The sequence below is a fragment of the Halyomorpha halys genome, unplaced genomic scaffold (assembly GCF_000696795.3).
Source record: "Halyomorpha halys isolate HHAL.00 unplaced genomic scaffold, Hhal_1.1 Scaffold125.1, whole genome shotgun sequence".
Taxonomy (NCBI): Eukaryota; Metazoa; Arthropoda; class Insecta; order Hemiptera; family Pentatomidae; genus Halyomorpha; species Halyomorpha halys.
The window spans coordinates 82,604-89,329 of record NW_027108888.1 but is presented as its reverse complement, the minus strand read 5'-3'; the positions used below and the strand labels follow the sequence as shown (position 1 = coordinate 89,329).

General features: G+C 32.9%; 1 protein-coding gene across 1 annotated transcript in view; it reads right to left on the bottom strand.

Moving 5' to 3' along the window:
• The window catches only part of LOC106678131 (uncharacterized), a 32,552-nt gene extending 31,459 nt beyond the window's left edge, over positions 1 to 1,093 (bottom strand). Inside the window, exons 1-2 of the mRNA XM_014416471.2 lie at positions 940 to 1,093; positions 190 to 298 (exon numbers count right to left, since the gene is read on the bottom strand). The gene's annotated coding sequence lies outside the window, so the exon portion shown is untranslated. The remainder of the gene's footprint in view (positions 1 to 189; positions 299 to 939) is intronic.
• Between the last annotated feature and the right edge of the window lie 5,633 nt (positions 1,094 to 6,726).

Here is a 6,726-nt window from a genome sequence, read left to right as displayed (position 1 = left end):
TTACAAAGGACAAAGTGAATGGAAAAAAATATGAGTAAACAAATATTGATTATGCGTTTCAAAAATCAACAATTTCTTTGGAGAAATTGTACCATAGGACTGAACATCAAAAGAAAATATTATGTTAAAAATATTGTAATTCACTTTTTGGTTAATTAGTCATAAAAAGAAGTTTATAGATGTACTTACTTGTAACGAAGAAATTCACATCAGGTGGCTGAAAATCAAACGAAACACTGTACTTTTTATGAAAATTCCTCTTCACATCTTTTGGACAAGAAGGGAGTGGGAAGATAAACTGCAAATATAGGAGTATGAAGATGAGATCAGTGTTGCCATAAGTCGTGAAATTGACTTTATCTAGCCTTATAATTTGCGGGTTCTTTGAAATCTTTATGTCCAGACTGAAGTCTAAACTAAATTTTTGGGTGCATATATTATTATGAGCGTTACTTTACCCAAAATTACCGTCACTAGTGTTTCTGGTGAACATGATTTGAAATAATGAATAATTAAAAAAAAAAATTTCTGCTTTCGCCGATTAAAATACGCAGTTTACTACCACGGACATGCTTGGGGGATTCAAATTGTGACTATTAATTTAAAATATTATGGTTAAAACATTATATTCATGTTATATAAAAACAAAATTTGATTGAATAGGTAATCTGATACCTTTATCAAGTCATTAGAAATTATATTGAATAATGATTTGGTATTGGTATATCTTTAAAGTCGGCGGAAATGCTATTTTGGGAGGCTGACCCGTATCCAATGTTTATATTGCGTAAGAAAAAAAATACTCAAATATTATAAATACAAATGGATCACTTTCGTCATATCCATTTGTTATTGGTAGGGAGGGATCCATTAGGGTCTATAAGTTCAAATTTGTAAATTGAAAAACTCATGTAACCAGAAACAAAAGAAAGTACCTACCTGCCTGAATTTTGTTTAGCTAATAGCGTTACGAATTATCCAATTATAATCTTCAAAGTTTTTTTTATTTTATCGCCTTGTGAATTTTGTTTCTAATGTTACGTACCAAATCATTTAGATTATATCTTATTCAGTATACAAGTTATTTTTTATTAATAATCATGTGAATTTAACATGTGCTTTTATGTTGTTGTTTTTTTCTTTCGTTTAAGGTTAAAGTTTTCCAATGAGTCCTGTGCTACCTGAAGCTTCGAGTTCACTTGTGATTAATGCGACAGGGTTGTGAGGAGGAAATTATGTTTAGAATTGAGTGGAAAGGCCAGGGTTGTTGGTATAAATCAATAGCTAACTTAACGACTATTATATCCATTGTCCTCCACCCGGTGCGTTCGTTCGTCGGTTGAGGGATGGTAGGTGGCTCCAGTCCAGTCTTTGGCTGACAGCTTAATTTCCGAGCTTTAATTTATTGTCAGTGTCCAACCCTTGTCATAGATGTTAGTTACAAATGTTTGTATATGGTTGTCAAGCGTGGTAGCAATTCCCAAATCTTGTTATTATATCTGTATTATGTTTCAGACATATCGGTAGTGTTGGATGAAAAAAGTATAAATCATCAATTTTGCCATGATAAGTTTTTACATTCTGTGCATGAAACATTTCTCAGTATTAATTTAGATAAATGGAATGGTCGAATCTTAGTCCATAATAAACTTTTGAATTGCTGAACCGGTTTTCGTGTTTTTTTACATTTTTTAATGTCTCTTTTTTCCGGACCCTTACTCAAGAGTAATAACTGTGTTACTTCATACATACATAACAAAAGAAATGTAACGAATACATTACTGTCAAATGTCTCCTGTCACCAGGGGAAAATTTAAAGCTACTTTTTTCATAATTATTATACACCAATATATTCGTCTCTTTCCAAAGGATAAGAAAAAATTATTACTGATTCCATTAAGTTATATTATATTTATAAAAACATAATGTAGCTTGTGATGAAGTAGAATAACAATATTTTTTTTTAGGAAAAATCATTTCATATTCGTTTTTAGCATCTCAAACTACTACATACCATTTTTCAAGAAAATTTTCAACTTGTTCATAAAAAAAAGGAAAAAAAAAGTGACCATTGTCCATAAAATATTTCATAATTCCTCTTTATTTTATCAAATTTCTACTTTAATAGAACCGCCGGAATGTCTGCTGTTTCAGTATACATCATCAAATTTAATTCCCTTATGGCTTTTAAGGCGAGGTATGGGTTTCAAATGAAGAGATAAAATTCAAACGTTTAATTTGTATCTCAGGTTCTAATTTGTTTAATTAGACCAAGTTTTTGCCCTTTGATGCAGTTTTTAGAGCTCTAGGCCAGTGTTAAAGTTGTTGTAGATTAGTTAAGTAGTGTTGAAGTTATTTCTATTTTTTAATTTTTTTTTTCGAAAATTCTTGTTAAGTGTTTCTCGAGGTTCTAAAACGAATATCAACTTTGTTTCACTCATAAAAAAAATTTACTACACTTTGATATATCAATAGTTCTCAATTGTGTATAGTACTAATATATTTATATAGTACTAACACAGTAAGCAGGCTTTCCGAAGAATATGAAGGATTCCCTTAAGTTGCTAAAGCGAATGTCATCTCATATATTGGTTCAACTTATGTTACCACATCATGATAATTAAGTATACTTAAATATTTAATTTTAACTAAAGACAATAATTTATATCAAACATACTACATCAAATCATCAAATGTTTATACATCCTCAAATATAGCAGTTGCGAAACATTGCCGGGTCAGCTAGTATTGTAGAAATGAAAAAAACAATAACTGAAATTTTTATTAAGAGGAAATATTTGTTTTAGTAAAAACGATGGTTTATTGAACAAACATACGCTAACATTATCCATCGGTTTGTACGCGTTTACTTCAATTGCGTTCTGACGAATTTGATGACACTCATAGTTCATTCGAAAACTTATTTTAAAACCAAGATAAACCACTAGTGCCGAGAAAAGGAAAAACTAGCTATTGCTGTGTATTCCACTTGTAAGGGATTAATTTATTTTTTCGAAAAATTGGAAGCTCATTCTATAGAAAAGCACATGCATTAAGTTATTTTTTTTTTCTTTCGGCTCAACAGGAAGAAATTTAATTTATTTATTCTGATATAGATCAGTTTTTGCTGTGAAAAGAAAATCTATAATGCTTCATAAGATTCATTTTCTTAAGTTGTTTTGCGTATAATACAAGATAAATGATCTGAAAATTGAAATTGAAAGCTCTTTCATAGCATATGTCTAAATAAATTTTAAAATCGAGAATCGAAAACATTAACTAACAAATTTGGTTCAGTTTCTCTGTGTCTGTCAGTCTGCTGTCAAAATTGGGCTCGATCATAATTTCAACTTTGGTCTTGATAACTTTTTTAGGAATTGTGTGGGTTATACCTGTTGGCCCCTTATTGATTATAGTAGTTTTAGTGTACTTTGGCTTACAAGTGCGTAAACATAGTTACCCTATCTTTTTACCTAGCGAGGTAAAAACCGCCTAACTCCACTTTTGCCTTGATAAAGAAGAAGGTTTGAGGTCAGTAGAAAATGTTGTGATATAAATTTCATCATATTGTGTCAACTTCTTTCTAGACTTGACTTATCACACTACAGGTTTTAGTGATAATATATTCTATGTTATGTATCCTTTATTCAGAAACTCATTTATTTATTTACGTTTTGGGTGCTGTCACTCTATCTTGTGGTACATTGGTATGGTCTGATGCTGCTGCATTGATTTAAGTTCTATTACGATTTTTATATTTTCTAATTAAGTTTATTGAACCTAAAGATTTTTGTATGTCCGTTAATTCCCGAGACTTCGTTTAAATCCGACACAACACGTCCAAGTTTTAAGAATTATTTTCGTTTATAAAATTTCTGATTCAGGTCGTCTCAGTTTAAAAGTACGCCAAGTCAGGAGGGTTTTAAGAATTAATCTAAGCACGCCTGAACCTAGCTGCCCCTACTACCACTAATGAATCCGAAAACTTTTTGACCAGCTTCTGACCGAAAGAGACGTATCGAATTATCCTGGACGAGCTAAACGACGAGAGAACTAGGTGATGTTCACGACAGCGAAACGTCTTCAAACTAATCTATTTTTTTTTATTAGAATGTATTAAGTAAAGCCTAACACACTAACAAGCGTTTGCTCTTTCATGGATTTATTTTGGTTTGAAAAATATACATATGAACACGAAACATAACCATAACCAAGAATGCTAAATGGCTCTTTATCCACGCTTTTCCTAAAAAATCATCATGAACTCTATCAGCATGCAATAAAGAGCTCCCTGTCGTTCATCAGTATCATCTGGAGTTGTATGCACAGCATTCGTTATTTTTTCCAGAAAGAGAAACTTACGGCTGTTTCGATCTAAGAGGATCCCGGTCCGTACTTACAGAGCAACAGTAGAGCTCATATCGTGCAAAATTTAGTCTACTTTAAAAAAAAATTATTATTATTATATAATTTTATTTTTTTAGCTTACTTATGTGATTTTTAATTTAAAAGCGAAAAATAAAAAAAAATAAAAGAAAAAAAATCGTTTATGCTAATTTGTACAAACGAAGAATTTTCGTTAGATAAATGCATATTGAGATTTATTCAAAATTTTCTATATAACTAAATAAAATAATATAATTTTTATAGATAAGAATTTGTTTTGTAGAAAAGAAAAAACATCTAAACTGAAAATCGTATCTTGATGGGGTATGTTGACACTAATATCATCATATTTACTTTTAAAAAAACAGGACTGCGAGAGAGCCGGGAGGAAGAGAGGGATGGCGAGAGGACGCTACTAACAAATTACCCCCAGCGGGCGAGCTAAACAAGATAATTAACGAGACAGGGGCGGAGAAAAACACTAACCGGGAGGAATGGGATGGGAGGATCTAACATTTCATAATTAGCCGGAACCTCTTTATTATAATTACACAAAGCCGGGCTATATAGTCCTTGGGTCCAGCTAATCCATGGATTAACTCGCCCCACCGAACCCCATCATAATTTACTCCTGTGTCCTCAATGCCCGTCCTACTGGTGGTCCCATCTTCTTGTAGCTCCCGTACCACCACTTACTTAAGTATTTGTCAATCATACAAACGGTTCAACAAATCGTATTATGGGTGTTAAGTCTTATATCGCAAGTTCTATGTAAAAAAATATAGAATTTAAATATAATCGTGTAAGAGTATATCACCGCAAACTGTGCTAGTTATATTAAGCATCTCATGGCATCAGTATGGTAAAATTTCCTTTGATATGACAGATAGGAAAGAATGAGGCTTAGTTCCTCAGCGCAATACCGTTTTCATGACAATTACACGTACCCTAGCCATAGCCAGCGGAACTCACTTCATTCATAACGTTTTCATCACAATTACACGTACCCTAGCCATTGCTAACGGAACTCACTTCATTCATAACGTTTTCATGACAATACACTTATCCTAGCCAGCACAATTCACTTCATTCATAACGTTTTCATGACAATTACACGTACCCTAGCCATAGCCAGCGGAACTCACTTCATTCATAACGTTTTCATGACAATTACACTAGAATACGTAGGCCAGCAATATTCTCTTCTTCTACTTTCTCCAAGTAAATACAAGTATCGAAGTGGCGTAACATCTCATGGCATCAGTATGCTGAAATTTTCTTTGATATTACAGATAGGACAGAATGAGGCTTAATTCCTCAAAGCAATACACTTCCCTCAATAACGGTTTCATGACAATTACACGTATCCTAGCCAGCGGAACTCACTTCATTCATAACGTTTTCATGACAATTACACGTACCCTAGCCAGCACAATTAACTTCATTCATGACAATTACACGTACCCTAGCCATTGTCAGCGGAACTCACTTCATTCATAACGTTTTCATGACAATTACACTAGAATACGTAGGCCAGCAATATTCTCTTCTACATTCTCCAAGTGAATACAAGTATACAAGTTGCGTAACATAATTACATTTCTCTAAATGATTTCATAGCTATTACAAATGCCCTAGGTAGGCGTACTGCTTCACGAATGGTACTTTATAAGTATAGATTTCTTTATCTTCCCATAGGAAAATACAAGCTGATATATGTCTGTGGGAAGATGAAGAAGTCGATAATATACAGCCATCCTCTCTCTTATCACCTCCTCACCTCCGGCGGTGGCTTCATCTTCTATGCGAATGAACGTACTTTACGCAACGTTATAGCAATACGAGATATACTCTATCCTTACAACTATGAGTTCGTTTTGACAGTTATTATATGACGTATTCTATATTATCTTCTGTCTTTAGATAAAAGATGTGCTAGCGAAGATAATTGACTGCTAAAATGTTAAATTCGAAAAACACGTAAACTAATGAAACATCAATGTTAAATATATTTTTGACAGCTTACAGAAACAACAGTTTGTTGTTTCGAATTTTTTCAGAATTATCTGCAACTTATGGAAGGCAAGAGGCCTGGGCGATTCAAGAAACGTGCATGGTTTACCGCTTGCTTAGATAAGATAAGTGCTAGGGAAGACAATTGTGGAGTAGAATGTTGATTTATGGTGGTTATGACATTCCGTAGAGGGAGAATGAAGGGACACTCAGATTGAGAAGATAGGCTGCCAATTTATCAGTCTTCTTTCTTAATGTTTATAAGATTCCATTTGTCAGTTAAAGATTTTTTTAATCAGCTCATTTGGCATGCTCTTGGAGAATATC